This window comes from Bufo gargarizans, chromosome 7 (genome assembly GCF_014858855.1).
Source record: "Bufo gargarizans isolate SCDJY-AF-19 chromosome 7, ASM1485885v1, whole genome shotgun sequence".
Taxonomy (NCBI): Eukaryota; Metazoa; Chordata; class Amphibia; order Anura; family Bufonidae; genus Bufo; species Bufo gargarizans.
The window spans coordinates 157986433-158005103 of NC_058086.1; the positions used below are offsets into that span (position 1 = coordinate 157986433).

At 42.8% G+C, this 18671-nt stretch overlaps 1 protein-coding gene across 3 annotated transcripts in view; it reads left to right on the forward strand.

Annotated features, from left to right (window-relative positions):
• Window positions 1-18671, forward strand: part of LRRC8D (leucine rich repeat containing 8 VRAC subunit D) — a 114007-nt gene that overhangs the window by 24271 nt on the left and 71065 nt on the right. For 2 of the 3 annotated variants that reach the window (XM_044301582.1, XM_044301580.1), the window contains exon 2: window positions 12331-12426. The gene's annotated coding sequence lies outside the window, so the exon portion shown is untranslated. Of the gene's footprint in view, window positions 1-12330; window positions 12454-18671 lie in introns of all 3 variants that reach the window. The other variant, XM_044301581.1, reaches the window with a different exon arrangement.

Genomic DNA, 18671 nt, shown 5'->3' on the forward strand with positions numbered 1-18671 from the left:
TATTGTTCAGTGGAGCCAGATCACATTAAACCCCTGGGCACTAGACCTCATTGCTCAAGGCTACAAGATGGAATTCTCTTCAATGCCTCCAGAAAGATTTCTGATCACTACCCAAAACAGGGGAGTCATAACAAAAATCTGGCAAGGGGTTCAGGAATTACTAAGGTTAGGTGTAGTCCAGAAGGTTCCAGATGCAGGGAAGGGGAGAGGTTTTTACTCAAACCTTTTTCTAGTAAAAAAAAAAGCCCGACCACACCGTCCGCATGATAATAAATCTGAAACCTTTAAACAGATTAATTACATACAGAAGATTCAAGATGGAGTCTATTGTCTCAACAATACCGTTAATCCAAGAAGGGGCGTTTGACGTCAATAGACTTGAAGGGCGCCTATTACCACGTTACAATCCACCAGGTATCCCAGAAATTCTTAAGATTTGCGGTAAAAGATCAAAAAGGAATCCTTCATCACTTCCAGTATGTAGCCCTCCCGTTCGGCATCTCGTCGGCACGAAGAATATTCACAAAGTTAGTAGTAGAGATGGTGGCATCCTTACGCAAAGAAGGAATTATCATTAGCCCCTATCTGGACGACTTCTTAATAGTTGGCAGATCAGAAGAAGAAAGTTTGTGGACCACCCAAAAGGTTTTAGACACACTTTCAGATCTAGGATGGATTGTAAATCTAAAGAAATCTACTCTAACTCCATCTACAAGGATAAGATTCCTAGGTGTAGAGTTAGATTCCAGATCTCAGAGGACATATCTACCCCGGGACAAAGCAGAAGCCCTCCAAGAGAAGATATCTCACTTTAAAAAGGCTCACAGATGTTCCATCAGGGAGGCTATGAGTCTATTAGGAAATCTAACTTCCTGTTTGATCTCAGTTCCTTGGAGTGAGGCTCACACAAGTGTGACACAGACCTGGATTCTAAAAGAATGGAATGGGAGACAATCAACTCTAGACAAAAAGATCCAGATACCACTAAGAGTAAAGACAGATCTTACATGGTGGAAGTTAAAGAGAAATCTTCTTCAGGGTACAGACTGGCTCAGACATCCAGAGGTACAGATCATAACCGACGCCAGTGCTGCGGGCTGGGGCGCAAAGATAGGTGGTCAGTTTCTTCAGGGAATTTGGCCCTGCAGTATAAGAAGAAAATCCTCAAACTCACGCCAGGGAGGAACAAGATCCAAACTATTAGGGGAAGTGGCAAGAAACATTTTCTCCTGGGCAGAAGAAAATACTCTTTCATTAACAGCAGTCCACCTAAAGGGTTCCGAAAATATAGAATTTACTAAGCTGGAGGAGGATAGCCGGGGGAGAATGGTCCCTAAATCGGGATATCTTCCAGAAGATTACATCCAGGTGGGGTTGGCCACAAATAGATCTATTCTCATCAAGAGAAAATGCTCAGGTGGATCTATTTTTGTTCACTAAATCCAAGAGACAGACCATGGGCAGTAGATACCCTATCAATAAGTTGGGATTGGACTCTAGTCTATGCATTCCCTCTGATTCCTCGGGTCATACAGAAGATAATAAAAAGGATGAAACAACAGTAATCTTAGTGACCCCACTTTGGGCAAAAAAACAGTTGGTTTTTCACACTCAAACAATTAGCATTGTTGGAACCTTGGGAGAGTCCGTTCCAGAAAGACATGCTGATTCAGGGTCCCATACAACAACCAGACCCTCAAATATTCAGACTAGCTGTTTGAATCCGGAAGGCGAGACGCTCAGAAAAAGGGTCTATCAGAAAAAGTAATTCTTACCCTGAAAGCCAGCAGGAAAAGAGTAACATCGGCCATATATCTCAAGTCTGGAGGAGATTTTGTAGTTGGCTGGGAGAGGAAGATCCAGATACTTCCTCTCCTCCAATAAACAAGATCTTAGATTTTTTTTTTTTTTTTACAGAGTGGATTAGAGCTAGGTTTAAGGCCTAGTACACTTAGGGTACCGATAACAGCTTTCAGCACCTTTTTATGACACTTGTTTGGCGGAACATAGGTGGATAAGGAGATTAATAACAGCTGCTGTTAGGTTAAGACCAACGTTGAGGTCCAGAGTTCCTCAGTCGGACCTAAACATAGTACTAGAGGGGCAACAAAACCACCTTTTGTTCCCTTATCCGAAATTTCCATTAAACACCTTTCTTTCAAGACAGCTTTTTTATTAGCCATCACTTCTGCAAGACGTATAGGGGAGATCCAGCAATATAAAATGCACATGCCTTGTTTTATATAAAGGTTTACCAAACACCCTTACACCGTATGGCCTAAATGAAACACTTGAATATGTCAACTATTGAGCTATCCAACTTATTACTAATTGGCAACCCCGTTACACCGGCAGATCATCGCTAACCAGCGTTCTTATGCTCGGGCAGTGTAGGGGACCTTTTAGTTTTATTGCTTATCTTGATGACATATCACCCCATGTACAAATGTCTGTAACATCTTTAAAGTGTCTTTCTCACAGTCATTCATGTGTATACTGCCTGATGGAGGGAGGGAAGTAGGAGACTAGCTAAGAAAAAGTGTACAGGTTAAATTTTTGAAATGGTGGCACAGTCCCAACAAAACCTCAAAAACTAACCATAAAGTGCACAAATGAAACTGTCCAATACAAAACAGAAATGCAACCATTCAATGTGCCATAATAAAAATGGCTATATAGATCCTAGCTAATGATGCCATACTACCGCCATACACTGCGTAAGAATGCTAAACCATGCTCATAAGGATACAGCTACACTGTGATATTTGTTGCCCAACATTTATGTTGCGCACCATTTTATTGTATTGATAGTCAATGGTGTTGCACTGCGACGTGACAGTCGCAAAAAAAACAACTTGGATTTTTGTGACTGTCCCGTCGCAGCATGTTGCAGTGCGACCCCATTGACTATCATTTAATAAAAATGTTGCTCTACGTTGCTGCATCAAACAGTTGTGTGACACGTCGTGTAAAGGAGCCCTACGTATTCAGGTTTTCATTCTAAAGGCCCCCATACACGTTGGTGTATTTTTGGATGAACCTGCTGAGCATGGGGCACCCGACCACATCATCTGGGCAGGATCAGGCAGATTATTTTCACCTGATCCTTTTGTTCTCCCAGGAGATAAGCCACCTCCAAATGTGTCTGGCAAAGGCTTTCTTCTCTCTCTCCCCACTGACAATACATACACGCTTAGCTGAGCTGAACATGTATGTGTATGGGCCAGTCGAGAGAGACAGCTGTCTGAGCGATCGTATAGCCGACAGGTACTGAATGTGTATGGTCCGCTCAAAGGGGTTGTCCGTGAATACACAATGTTTTAACTGATGCCCGCAGCCTGTCTCCACTGTCTATATATTCATGTTTGCCTGCCCCCTATTCTCCGGTCCTGTGCACTGTGCTGGTATCCTTCCTCTCTGGCATGGGTATGGTCAACTATTCTGCTGTGGCGTCAGCGGTGACGTGCCACCAAAAGTTATCGCCAAGGAGGAGCTAATTGCTTAGTTTAAAGGCCACCACTCATATGACCACATAGTACCACTGGTCACCCTCCATTTACCACACCCTAGTAGGGTAAAGCGATCCTTTACTTCCTACCATAACCCGAATGTCCTGCTATTGCTTTCTAGAGTTCCTCCTGTATTCTTAGCAGAAATATCGCACTTCTTTCATTAGGCCCAGGGATGGGCTCCATACTTTTCCTTTGTCCTCCCTACTCTTCCTGTGTCCTCCTTACAATCCTAATTTATTTTCTTGCCTTTCCAAACCTTTCTTCTTTGAATGGGGGTTTCTCCAGCCGCTGTATTGAAGACTTCACCTCCTGATTTATTTCTGTTTCTCTGCTACCTGTAACAATGTGCGTTGCTGTTTGTGTTGCTTTGTTGTCTTAAAATTCACAATTCGAAAGACCACAGAATTTTAAATCCTTAAACCCTTTAAGACCGGGCCTTCATTTTTTTCAATTTTTTCCTCCCCAGGTCCCAAGAGCTATAACTTTTTTTTATTTTTTATTTTTTTTATTTTTTTTATTTTTTTTTCTCCCCCGTTCACATAGCCATACTAGGACTTATATTCTGTGGGACAAGATGCATTTTTTATGGCACCATTTTATTTACCATGTCTTGTACTGGAAAACGGGAAAAATTCTTTGTGGGGCTAAATTGTAAAAAAAAACACACTTCCACCCTGATATTTTGGGGTTTTAAGATCACGTAGTTCACTGTGCGCTAAAAATGATGACGTCCTTAGGGTCCATTCACACGTCCGTTTTTTCTTTCCTGATCTGTTCCGTTTTTTGCGGAACAGATCGGGACCAGATCTGGACCCATTCATTTCCAATGGGTCCTGGAAAAAATCGGACAGCACAATGTGTGTTGTCCGTTTCCGCTGTTCCGTTCCGCATGTCCGTTTGAATATAAAACATGTCCTATTCTTTTCCGCAAAATTCGGATCCTGGTACAATACAAAGTCAATGGATCCGCAAAAAAACGGAAGACATTCGGATGTCATTCCGTATGTCATCCGTTTTATGCGGAATCCGTTCCTGGAAACACAGAACAAATTATTTTTTTTTTTTCAAAGAAATCCAAACAACTTTATTTGATTATTGAAATTTATACATGACATACGGAAACATTTTCAGGAACAACGGATCCGCAAAAAACGGGCCAAAAATCGGGATATAGGAAAATACTGACGTGTGAATGTAGCCTTATTCTATTGTGGGCGCCTAATGCCATACATGTATGGAATTATGCGTTACGGACTTCTCTTGTCACGACTGTGACTGATCCAGACAGGTCTGGGAGGAGAAGGTCGCAGCGACTTGCTACTCGCAATAGCTAGTGAGTTTGCTCCGTGGTTCAGGGTATGTCATCCGGGTTTTGCCTTGTGAACCTTTTTGTCCTGACTGGGAGTTTGTAGGCATCCTTCTCAGGTGAGTCCTGTCTGCCACTCCCAGCTACTATATTAGTTTCAGTTTCACTTGCAGTCATTGCCAGATATAGTCCTTACTTCCAGTGTTATTCTGACCTTTGAAGGAGATCGTTTGACGGTATTGCTGTGGTGCTCTGGTCTGGCGTGGACTGTCGTTATTGGGATCACCTTCTCTGCTCGTGACTGGATAAGTCTATCTCTGCTGTAGATTGTTTGTTTGTTGCTGTCTTCCCCTGTTGTTCTCCTAGACATGAGTGATGGTGACTAGTGCTCCCATCTGCCTTTCCCCAGTCTAGTCTTGTTAGGGTGACTGAGGGTTTAGGCATCCTGCTCGCCGCACGGGTTCACACCCCGTCTAGGGTATCGGGGCAGACAGGTGCCAGCTTAGGGTTAGTCAGGGGTGGCCGTTCTATTTCCTATCCGTAGATAAGGGTCACCCTTCCCCTCCGTCTGGTGCGACACGACTGCTGCTGGGATATCGGTCGTGACATCTCTTTGGTTTTTCCTCCCCGCCTTTTAGTAGCCATAACTTTTTTACTTTACGTTCACACGTTGTGAGGGGTTTCTTTTTTATGGGACAAGTTATATTTTCTAATAGAACCATTTAATATTCCATATAATGTATTTGGAAGCTGGGGAAAATATTAATGGAGTGAAATTGAGGGGGGAAAAAAAGGAAATTCTGCCATTATTGTACGGGTTTTGTATTTATGGTACTCACTGGGCAGGAAAAAAAAGTTTGACATTAACTTTTATTCTGTGGGTTAGTACAATTACAGTGATACCAAATTTATATAGTTTTTATTATGTTTTAATACTTTTGTATTAGTAGTTTTTTATTTGCATCGTCATATTATGACACTGGTAGCTTTATAGGCAGAAGTATAAAAAAAAAGTTAATGTGAGGTCTTTGCGGGGCGATCTGTAGTTTTTATTGGTACCATTGTGGGTGTTTATGTATGACTTTTTAATCACTTTTCATTAAGTTTTTTTGGGAAGGTGAAGGGGACATGAGTTCGGCCATTTTGATTTGTTTTCTGTTACGGTATTCACCAGATTAGATAAATACGTCTATATTTTGAAAGTTCTGACATTTTTGGATGCAGCAGAACAACTGTTTATATATTTTTCTTCAGTTTATTTTTATATGTAAAATAGAGGGTAATTTGAATGTTTGTTTTTAATTTTTCAAAAGTTTAGTTTCATTTTTAAAAAACTTTATTCCTGGTCCTCCTAGGGATCTTGAATGTGTAAATGTTAGATTGCTTTTATCATAGACCACAATGGTTTACTATTGCAGTCCATGGTAAATTGCTGTACTCCTCTGAATAGGAGCTTTGCCATGACAGGCCTGGGAGCCATCAGTAAGCTACCAGCTGCCACCACAAAATGGCTCATCTTTAAGGAAGGGGGGGGGGGGTGGAGGAGAGTTCGGACCCAGAAAATAACCCCTCCGACGCAGAGGTCACAATTGACCATGGCATCTGAAGGGTTAAATGTCCATTGCCTGCAGATGTCGGCTGTATAATACATCTGGACTTTCTTTGCAATAGCTTCTAGTAGGAATAACAGAGGAATGGGACAATTTAGAGTCCTAAGAATAGATGACCCGGAATTGTTAGACTAAGGGTCCATTCACACGTCCGCGATTCTGTTCCGCATTTTGCGGAACGGAATTGCGGACCCATTCATTTCTATGGGGCCGCACGATTTCTATGGGGCCGCTCTTCCGGGTCCGCAATACCATTCCCGAAAAAAATAGAACATGTCCTATTCTTGTCTGCAATTGTGGACAAGAATAGGCATTTTCTATTAAGTGCCGGTGATGTGCGGTCCGCAAAATTCATAACGCACATTGCCGGTGTCAGCGTTTTGTGGATCTGCAAAACACTTAACGACGTGTGAATGGACCCTAAGGGCTCATTCAGATGACCGTATGCTGTCCCTAAAAATGCGGCTCAGTTTTTTTTTTTTGCGGATTAGATGCTGTTCCATTCACTTCTATGGGGCCCTTTTCTTCCATTGCATGGCTCAGCAAAAAAAAAAAAAAAAAAAAAAAAAGAAGAAACGTCCTATACTTGTCATTGAGAATCAGGACATGGCCCTATTGAAGTCTATGGATCAGAAAAAATGGAATGCGATCCTTTCCCCTTTTTTTTTTTTTTTTTTTTTTTTTTTTGCGGACATGCTGAACTGTCCGAACAAAAAAAACGGTTTTGCATTTTTGCGGACATCATATGGCCGTTGAATGAGCCCTAATTGAAAGGCTTGCCAGGAGAAATTGCAGGTCCTCTATAAACCTGCGCTTGAGTCTTTCTGCTACTATAAAGTCAAGTCATTTATAATCTGCAAATGTCAGGGAATTATATGCTGGTAATAAACAGCAAAGGCCACTATGACCATTCATTATAAAGGTCTAGTATCGCTTTAGTTTCGTTAATAGGTTGTAAACTCCAAGCAGACAGACAATAGGTTAGTCTTTAGGAGTCATACATAATGTATTAACTCTTTTATTACCTTTTTATTACTATATTAACTTATTATAGCCTTACACCACAGAAAGAGTTTCTTAACATGTGACAATGTTTTAGAGTCTTGGGCCCCATTTATGATGAGCAAGTTTCTGGAAATTGGATTCAGGTGAATTGAAAGTGCGTAAATCTCCCTGAAGCTCTCATTCATGTTCTGGTTTTCCCTCTTTGGCCGAATGCACACGGCCGTGAGCGGTCCGTGGTAACACGGGCTGGATTCCCGCTGAGAGCAGGAGCGCACGGCGTCATTGGTTGCTGTGACGACGTGCGCTTCCTGCTGCCGCCGCAGTACAGTAATGCACTGGTATAGATCATATTCGCATTCGGCCTCTCTGCAAAAATTCTCCTGAATCAAATCCCATGAAATTTGGATTCTGTCCGATACAACTTTTTGGAAAATTTGGGTCAAATTTTGATTTTATAGAATTGATTCACTCCTCTTTAGAGGCAGTTGTTTTGTTATTGTGTTTCTACTTATTTTGGGATACAAATATTTTTTTTCAATTGGTCTTTATTAACAAAAAAAAATAAATTACCGTTTTTACTCGGCTTTGTTTTTCAGTGTGTCTGCAAACTGTTGCTTTCTGCTTCACTAATACCTGGGTCCATAAAGGGAACATAACCAATCAGATACATAGATCAGATTGAATAACAAATCATAACTCCATCACAGTTACTTCTAAATAATCATCAATTTTATTGGTACACAGAGTTATAACCATTGCTGGCCTCACAGACATTAAGAACATTTAAAATTAACCATCAGACTTCGGGTGTACGGCAGTTACCATTCATATAAATAAAGTGCTAGTGCAATCATATATATGGACAAGGTACAATCAGTGCATATACAAAGTGCTAAATTATCGTACAATCAGCAAAAAGCTATGCATACTGACCCAGGTATCTGTCACACCGTTAGACTGGGGCACAGTCTAACGGTGTGACAGATACCTGGGTCAGTATGCATAGCTTTTTGCTGATTGTACGATAATTTAGCAAGTGGTGTGCTTGATAGTGTCCGTAGGATCCAGGGTCGTTAATCTGGCTCTGTGACGATACTTTGTGGACACGATAGCACTTTGTATATGCACTGATTGTACCTTGTCCATATATATGATTGCACTAGCACTTTATTTATATGAATGGTAACTGCCGTACACCCGAAGTCTGATGGTCAATTTTAAATGTTCTTAATGTCTGTGAGGCCAGCAATGGTTATAACTCTTATTTAGAAGTAACTGTGATGGAGTTATGATTTGTTATTCAATCTGATCTATGTATCTATGATTGGTTATGCTAATGGTGATACTGGATCACTAATATAATAAGTTTAAGGGAAAGAAGTGTTGGTTGTTTACATAAAGGGAACATGCCTAGCAGAATCGCTAGCAGTGCCCGTTGTGAGCTCACAACCCGTGTGGCGTTACCACCCTTTAATGTAATCAATGTCGCAGCATGCACTGGTCACCTTTAAGGGACGAATGGTGGATGGATCAAACATGGCCACTGGATTATTGCCATAAGGGACAGGAGCCTGAAAATTAGCTTCCATATAATAAGGTGGCAAACAGGGGCAGTTGCTGGTATGTGGTTTGGTTAGTTAGGTGCGTCGCGCAATATGCTGTTCATTGTGGCCTGCAATCTCCTGATAATGCCTCTTTTGTAAGAGTATTACATAAAGGGGCCTCATGAGCCCATTCGTTGACCACTATATACATTTTAACAAATTATCAAACTTCTACTTGCTTTTAATCCTTACATCTTGAAACTACATGTGAAGAGTACGTTGTGGCGCAGCAGGTAACCGGCAGTTGGATCCAACGAATGGATAAGAGGAGAGAAAAACAGTCGTGGGCCATTCCCGTACTGACACAAGAGAAAAGCCAACCCCTAGTTCCATACCCACTTCTCCAACCCCAACTGGTCTCCTGCCCTACAGGTCGAAGAACCCTTCTTTTGCCATCTGCTTTTCCCCTTTTTTCTCCAAATCCTCTAAAACTGATAGGCCATCAGGAATATCCAGCTCCTCCTCTCCCTGTGCAATGTGCGGCCCCCAGGGCCGAACGTGTCCCAGATTTATAGGAATGCTGAGTGGTGTGGTGTGGCCCAAACCGTTTTCTGTGTGTGTGTGTCACGGTGATCCTACCTGGATACCGTCGCTCCCCAGGGTTAGGATCCGAAGCAATAAAGGGGATGAGTAATGGTGGAGGTGAAGAATAAGTAGAGTCCAGACTTTTATAAAGTTTAACAGCTTTACTTGAATCAACTTGCATCCGGACAATATTCAGGCTTTTTCTTGGTACCAGCAGGCTTTGGCATAAATTGGCAGGCAAACTTGAGTTCTCTGCTTTCTCTCTCTGCTGCGCTAAACTCAACTCTATTCTGGCAACTAGACTCTCGATCTGTTATCGATCTGTGGAGTGGGATGTCTTTAGCTGTTGACCCCCTCCTTGCAATATTCTTTATGTAAATCTGTAAGGAGTCATGGTGCTCTATGAGCTACTTCTCTTTTGCAACTTCTGCTGCAGGAGGTGGAGCTTTCCCCTCGCTGCTACATCTTTCATATCTTCTCAGTTCCACTATCGAGTGTAAACTGGAATAATCTAGAACTGCAACCCCTCCTTGTTGGAAGCAGGACTGGCCCACTTCTGCCCAAAAGGAGGAGAATTGAATGGCGAGTTCCATTCTATCTAAGGCTCTCTCTACCATATACGCTGCCACCTGCTGGTGAACCAGGCACATTACATAAACAAAACTGTTTCATAGCAACATTGTCAATGCACAGTGACAAAAGACTTGGAATAAGTACACAGACAGGACTGGGAACTTAAAATGGCCCTGGAAAAAATGCTAAAAGTGGCCTTGTTTTGTAGTCTGGTCCAAATTGATGGAAGGCAGGGCTAATACAAGTAGGTGGGGCCAGTAATAACATATTGTGGCACATTATACCACCCCAACAGAGCCAAATACCACAGTCCATCACAATATAATGCCAGCAGCACAAAATACATCCCCAAAAACTTCTACCTGCCGGCCGTGAGGAGGGTCCAGGCGGCCCTCTGGGCATCAGCCCACCGGGAATTTTCCATGTAAGGTCAATCCGCCCCTGTACACAGATGACATTGTGGTTAGCAGTTAGACAGTATCAGGGTAAAGAAATGGTAATACCCCTCTGGGGTTTTACATCTGCATCTTGCTGACTTTTCTCAGACATGGAGACCTCAAAGGATGATTTGGAAGAATTAAAGCCAGCAAAAGATGAGGATGGTCATTATTGAGTCCTGTGCTCCTAAGGGGTGCATAAAAAAAGAATGATTTCCATATTGTACTACATACTACTTCCATAGTCAACTACATGGAAAGGGAGGGACTGCAGTACCAGCAACTTGGCCAGGTGCATGTTCAACTTCTGCGCTGTTGGATGAGTGCATGCATACTGTTGTCTTTTTCAATCACTGTGGTGATCGATTTACTGTAAAAAAAAAAAAAAAAAAAAAAAAAAAAAGTTTCAAGGGGAAGGAGAACCTTTAGGAGTAATAGACGACATTGAAGTCGATGGGAAGGAATGACTGCTTCCTTCTGCTGATGTTGAAGAGCCCTTTTGTACTACATACTACTTCTGGCTCCCGGCATAATCCCACTGATCAGCTGTTTGAAGAGAAAGCAGCGCTCATACAAGTGATGCCTTCTCTTCTCTGTTTACCTCGCCGTTGAAATTGCGGCGGTGAACAACCGTAATTGCAGCTCCTCCGTCCCATTCACTTCAATGGGAAGGAACAGATGGAATGTAACTGCTCCTTCCCATTGAAGTGAATTGAATGGCGCTGTTGTAACTACATCTGCTCGCCGTTGTGATGCTGAGGGCGAGCGGGTAAACAGTGAAGAGAATGCAGTGCTCATACAAGCTCCACATTCTCTTCACACAGTTGATCGGGGGTGCACGGAGTTGTACCCCTACTGATCTGATATTGATGACCTATCCAGAGGATAGGTCATCAATATAACAGACTGGTAAACCCTTTAAAATGCATAAGACTAAAGACACTCGCCCTACATGCCCCTGGGACTGTGTGACTATTGAACCTGTCCCTTTTGCACCATAGATTGCCTTATATGCGTAGAGAATTGGTGAAGAAGTGGTGGTGGTTCCTGATTGTTACAGCACCCGTTTCATAGTAGAGTATGGTGCTTAGATTGGCGTCCTTAGTGCTGCATTTCAGTACAGTCTACTGGGTGCCATCAGATTTATGAGTTACCATTACTACTTATCTTGCCTTATTATTTGTACTGCAATTTTTTTTCTTACTGATTACGTAATGTAACTTAGTGGAGAAACGCATGGGTTCTTGTGTGATTGGGACTTTGGTTTGTGTGACTGCACGCTTGGTAGCTTTGGTTTGTATAATTGAGACAAGTAACGTTGACTCATTTCAGGCTACACTAACGTTTCTCAAAGCATACTGACGTATAATGAACACAGTTAAAATATCAACTCAAGTACATTCACAACCAATAGAAAGAGACCATTAAGGACCATACATTTGCATACTAAATTAAAAAGTGTCACAAAACAAAGAGGAGATACGGATGTCAAATGATTAATATCCTATACAAAAGACTAGATTAATATCTGTACCTCCTCTTTCTTTTGCTTTGTGACGCACGTTTTAATTTTAATATGCAAATTAGTGATGCAATTGTCTGTTTATAGACTGTGCAAATACTTGAGTTGGTATTTTTACTGTGTTCGATATATGTAGGTATGCATTGAGAAATGGTAAGTGTAGCCCGAAACGCGTGAGAATTACTTATATTTTACCCCTGTTTTAATAATGTTCCTGTTTTTTCGTCACATTGCAGTGCTGGACGCATCATTTGAACTTTGTCACGAAGCTCCAACTTGGTCTGAGCCACGCCATGCTCCAGGTGAACTGTAATCGGATCCCGCTGTAGCTGGTGAGAAGTGTTGCAGTGCTTTTTGGGGTGATTTACTTCTGTTTTTATTAGGTGCACCATGCCATGGACATGTAGGGTTAGTCTCCCTCTTTAGTCTTTTGGGTTTGACAGGCTTCAGAGCGTGCTGGGTGTACCACCTAGCTTGCCTATCTTTCTTTTTACATCTTTATGATTTTGGGTACCCGCTCCTGTGTGTGAACCATCCTTTTACCCGTGGCAATCACGTGTTTTTAGTAATGGCAAATAAAAGTTTGATTTTCTTCCATGAGAATTGTTTACTTGTGCACAATCACTAAACATCATCAAGTTACAGCCATAGTCATACCCTCTGGACACTTACAGGGGAATCATGGGAATCTGGGATGGGCCGCTGATTCTCCCTAGGTGCAATCACTGCGGCTGTCTGACAGCTGAGGGTACTCGCATTCATTTCTACCCTACCCCACTGTACAGTGCCAGGCTATAATGTGAACACAAGGAATTGGCAAGGATTACTTTAATATGAGAAGTGGAGCTCTGAAGCCTTAGTGAATGCAGCTCTAGGCCATAGCAGACTATTCAGAATAAGGCTACATGCACACAACCTTTGTGCGGAATTTGCAATTTGTGGAACGCCACTGACAGCCATATATATATAACTACCTATTCTGGTCCGCAAAACGGACAAGAATAGGACATGTTATATATATATATATTTTTTTTTTTTTGCGGCCCACGGAACGGAGCAACGGATGCGGACAGCACACGGAGTGCTGTCCGCATCTTTTGCGGCCCCATTGAAGTGAATGGGTCCGCACCCGAGCTGCAAAAACTGCGGCTCGGATGCGGACCAAAATTGTGCATGAGGCCTAAGTGAAAGTAATGCGATTTTACAATATTGCTTCACATTTTTATTTATTTAAAGGGGTTCTGCACTTTGTTTTAACTGATGATCTATCCTCTGGATAGATCATCAGCTTCTGATCGGCGGGGGTCCGACACCCGGGACCCCCGGCGATCAGCTGTTTGAGAAGGCAGCGGCGCTCCAGTAAGGAACGGAGCTAAGCCGCACCCACGCTAGTTAATAAAAGTTGTGACGTCAGTGGGCCAGCGGTAAACAGTGAGAAGGCCGCAGCGCTGCTGCCTTCTCAAACAGCTGATCGGCGGGGGTCCCGGGTGTCGGACCCCCGTCGATCAGAAGCTGATGATCTATCCAGAGGATAGATCATCAGTTTAAACAAACTGCAGAACCCCTTTTAAATCTGTGTTACATTGTATGCTGAAGGATGCGCAAATGCCTCTCCTAAAAAAAAAAAAATGTTCGAACCTGTTACCTCTGCTGACATGTCTGTTGCAGGGGTGTTTGCAGTCAGTGGTGCTAGTGTCAAGGCTATTCTGGTAACACCCATCTGGACCTGCACTGCATGGTCCAGATGGGTGTTCATAACTTCTAGCAGGAATAGTACATAGAGACATAAGAATAGATGCTGCAGAATGTCTTTTTACATAGGGAAAGAAAGTAGTAACTAAGGGTACTTTCACACTAGCGTTATTCTTTTCCGGCATTGAGTTCCGTCCTAGGGGCTTAAATCCGGAAAAGAACTGATCAGTTTTATCCTAATGCTTTCTGAATGGAGAGTATCCGTTCAGGATGCATCAGGATGTCTTCAGTTCAGTTTTTTTTTTTACTTTTCAGGATGGAGATGATGCCGCAGCATGCTAGGTTTGATCTCCGTCCAAAATCCTGGAACACTTGCCGGAATGCTGGATCCGGCAATTTTTCCCATTGACATGCATTAATGCTGGATCCGGCATTGCGGTCTGCGCATGCTCAGACGGGAAAAAATGTGAAAAAAATAAATGCCGTATCCGTTGTTCTGGATGACACTGGAGAGACGGATCCGGCATGCATTCAATGCATTTGTCAGACGGATCAGGACTGATCCGTCTGACAAATGCCATCAGTTTTGACAGATTCGGCAGGCAGTTCCGGCGACAGGAACTCCCTGCCGGAATCCCCTGCCCCAAGTGTGAAAGTAGCCTAAAGCAGACATGTCAGGAGAGGTAAAAGGTCCTCCCTAAAGGAAATGTGTCACCAAAAATTTTATCTGCCAGATAGTAACAGATCAAATGTCTGTTTTTATTTTCTGATTGTAGATTTTTTTTTTATTTTTTTTTATTTCCTGAACATGATTATGGGCGCGGCCATCTTGCCTGAGCTGTTCTTAACAACTTTTACAAAGCATTAAAACTAATTGCTTTATGGCAGCCCCATGGTCCATAGACGCAATGGACAGGAGGGGACCTCATTGACTTCTATGGGAGCGTTTTCTAGGCATGCTCTGTGACCTGTGCAGAGGTCATTGTACAAGGAAAGAATAGATAATCTTTGAGAATTAGCTGTTATAAATGGTGGATCCTGTCTTATCTATACACAGAGGTGATATCATTACAGGGAGGATTATAATGACAGACAGATAACTGCAGTAAAGTGATCTGTACAGACCATGAAGTGGCGCCAATTATTAGACATAGTGGCCAGTGCAAAAACTGCAGGATTTTTGGTTCTAAATTAAATATTAAAAGTGGCATGGAAAACAAAAAATATCATCAAAAATTATTTAAAAAAATGTTAAACAGAAAAAAGTGATTTGGAACATTAGGTTATTTTCTGATGACACATTCCCTTTAAATGAAGCCGTTATTCGGGCTGTTGATAATGTAACAGCAGAAGTGGGCAGGACAGATATAAACCATTATCCAAAATTCTAAAAACCTACTACCAGTAAAGGCAAATATTCAGTGCAGGATGGGTCGTGTTTCGGTTGTTCCCGTTCTTCAGGGTCCGAGGGACCTGATCGCCTGATACGATGCAGTCCGTCTGCTCTAGCGGTGTGGATGTATTTGACACAATACCTGGTTCCTGTCATTGTTATTCTTCACACAAGACCTTGAGCTCTGTTCTTGGTAAACAGATTTCGCTGTTTGCTTTGCTGAGCCTTGGTGTCTTGTGTCCCTTCCAAATCGGAGTGTGGAGAGGAGGTTGTTTGTATTGTGGAGCTGGCAATCTGCAGCCTGCTACGCTGAATGATGCTGCATCGTCTACAGCAGCCAAGCATTGATTACATTGTAGGCCTGGAATCGCAAAGTCTGTTTGCAAGATATACCTGCATTTACTTATGTTCTTCAAGGACACGTTTTGTAACAGATCCGTTTTTCCATATGTTTTGGACTACGTCCGTTGCATTTAAATAAGACCTTCCACCACTTGATACCCCAGGCTGTAGCTTATGATTAGGGGATGTCACCTTGGTATTTTATTTGATGATCCGCTTCTCCTTTGCGGAGACGTGCCACCCGCTCTGTATGCTAATCGATAGCGTTGGTGCATGGCGGAGGAGACGGCAGCATTTCTCAGGGGGGCGTCTCCTTCTCCCTGGCTGTGACGCGGTCCGCTACGATTGGACAGCTTACAGTCAGTGAGAAGGAGACGCCCCCTGAGAAAAGCTGCCGTCTCCTCCGACATGTACCGATGCTATTGGTTAGCATACAGAGCGCCAAAACAGAGCGGGCGCGCAGCGCCACAGTAGAGGAGAGGATCATCCAATAAAATACGGAGGTGACATCTAATCATAGGCTACAGCCTGGAGTATTGGTTTAATAAAGTGGTGAAAGGTCCTCTTTAGGGTACTTTCACACTAGCGTTTTTCTTTTCCAGTGCTGAGTTCCGTCCTAGGGGCTCAAATCCGGAAAATAACTGATCAGTTTTTTCCTAATGCATTCTGAATGGAGAGTCCGTCCCTCAGGATGCATCAGGATGTCTTCTGTTCAGTCTTTTTGACTGATCAGGCTTTTCAGAAAAACGTAGCATGCAGTATTTTTACCTCCGGCCAAAAATCCTGAACACTTTGACTGAACGCCGGATAAGGCCTTTTTCCCATTGACTTGCATTAACGCCGGATCCGGTGCTGTGTGTTCCGTCAAAACGGATCCGGCTTTTGCATGTTAAACCCGAAAAATATGAAAAAAAAGTTAAAGTCCATAAACTGGCGGATCCGTTTTTGCCAATGCATTTTTTCATTGTGATCAAAATCCTGATTAGGATTCAAATGTAATCAGTTTTCACACGTTTTTCCGGATCCGGCGGGCAGTTCCGGTGTTGGAAGTGAACGCCGGATTCAAACAACGCTAGTGTGAAAGTAGCCTTAAATGGAATGTGTGCGTTTTCATAATCATAAAGTCTCCCATTTAGTTCTGATTTCTTAATGTTCCTACTTCCTACAAACAATTGTTCCTGATAAACTGTCCGTCTGAGGCCCCCTGCACACGAATGTGTGCTTCTCGTTGCCGTATTGCGGATCCGCAATACACGGGTGCCATTCCGTGGGCATTACGGATGCGGACCCATTCACTTGAATGGGTCCACAAATCCAGAGATGCGGAATGGTGCAGAATTGAAGCACGGAACGGAACTCCATAGTGCTCCTGTAGGGTTTCGTCCCGTAATTGTGTTCCGCAAAAAGATAGGACATGTTCTATCTTTTTGCGGAACGGCCGGATTGCGGACCCATTAAAGTGAATGGGTCAGCGATCTGCTGCGGCTGCCCCACGGACTGTGTTTGTGCATTGCGGCCCACATTTTGCGGGCCGCAGCACGACCTTGGGGTGCACACGTTTGTGTGCAGGGGGCCTAATGCTGAAACGATCGATCATGCAGGCTTCTAAATTATGGCCGTACGAGAAGACAATTATTGGGAAGGAACACTTCTTTCCAGTATAAGGACAGCAGTAGGCAAAAGTGTCTGCCCTTTCACATTTCTCATCCAGCGCAGGTCCTCCCTGCCTTCCAAGTATTATAACTTTATTTTTTTCATTTTTATTTATTTATTTTTACAATTTGTATATTTGATGGTATCCGTTAATGTTCCATACAATATATTTAGAAACCGGGAAAAAAATTGTGTGGTAGAAATGGGAAAAGCTGCTATTGTTTTTAGGGTTTTGCTTTTTTTTAAAATGACGTTAACAATATTTGGCCGTTCACTACGGTTATGGGAATACAAAATTTATATAGTTTTGTTATGTTTTACTTTTTGAAAAATTGAAGTATTGATATCCTCAAAATCTCCAAGTTCGGCAGACATCTATCTCATGTATGTAGACTGCTTTAGTTGGGTCCAATTCGCATAATCTAAATCTTGTAACTGTTGTAATAATAGTAAGTGGTTTAGAGAAGAGATTCAGACATGAATATCCTATTACACGGGAATGGGTGTGGGGGGGACAAGAAATGCTGACACGGGCGATTCATTCCTGTACTGTTCCATCTGCTGTGTGGGTGGTTCCCATAAGCACACTTAGGTTTTGCACAATGCCAGCTTGCTAGCGGATCTATAATATGTCTGACACTTATTTTTAGATGCACGGTCCTCACATACAGGCAGGGCTCGGTGTGAAATCCTCTGTGGCCAAAGAAGATCTGTGGCGCTTCAGAGCACAGACAACCCAGATTTTTGTAGGTGCTGTTAAATCAACAGAATCTACGCAGTTTATTCTGGTGTTGGCAGCGTAGAATCGACGTATTTATTTTTCACTTTATAAGACTCGCCTGAAAATAAGATGCACCTAGGTATTAGTGGAGGAAAATGTGAAAAAAAAAAGCTATTTTTCGTCAGACCTCAGATCAGACCCCTAATCTTCATCAGACCTCAGATCAGACCTCAGATCAGACCCCTAATCTTCATCAGACCTCAGATCAGACCCCTAATCTTATCAGACCTCAGATCAGACCCCTAATCTTATCAGACCTCAGATCAGACCCCTAATCTTCATCAGACCTCAGATCAGACCCCTAATCTTCATCAGACCTCAGATCAGACCCCTAATCTTCATCAGACCTCAGATCAGACCCCTAATCTTCATCAGACCTCAGATCAGACCCCTAATCTTCATCAGACCTCAGATCAGACCCCTAATCTTCATCAGACCTCAGATCAGACCCCTAATCTTCATCAGACCTCAGATCAGACCCCTAATCTTCATCAGACCTCAGATCAGACCCCTAATCTTCATCAGACCTCAGATCAGACCCCTAATCTTCATCAGACCTCAGATCAGACCCCTAATCTTCATTAGACCTCAGATCAGACTATAAAATAAATAAAACCACTTGCCTCTCCTGTTCGAAACCGCTCGCTCTTCCTGCACGCACTGCTCCCTGGTCTTCTTCTGCGCTGGTCATATTGGTGACCTTTCACATCTACAGG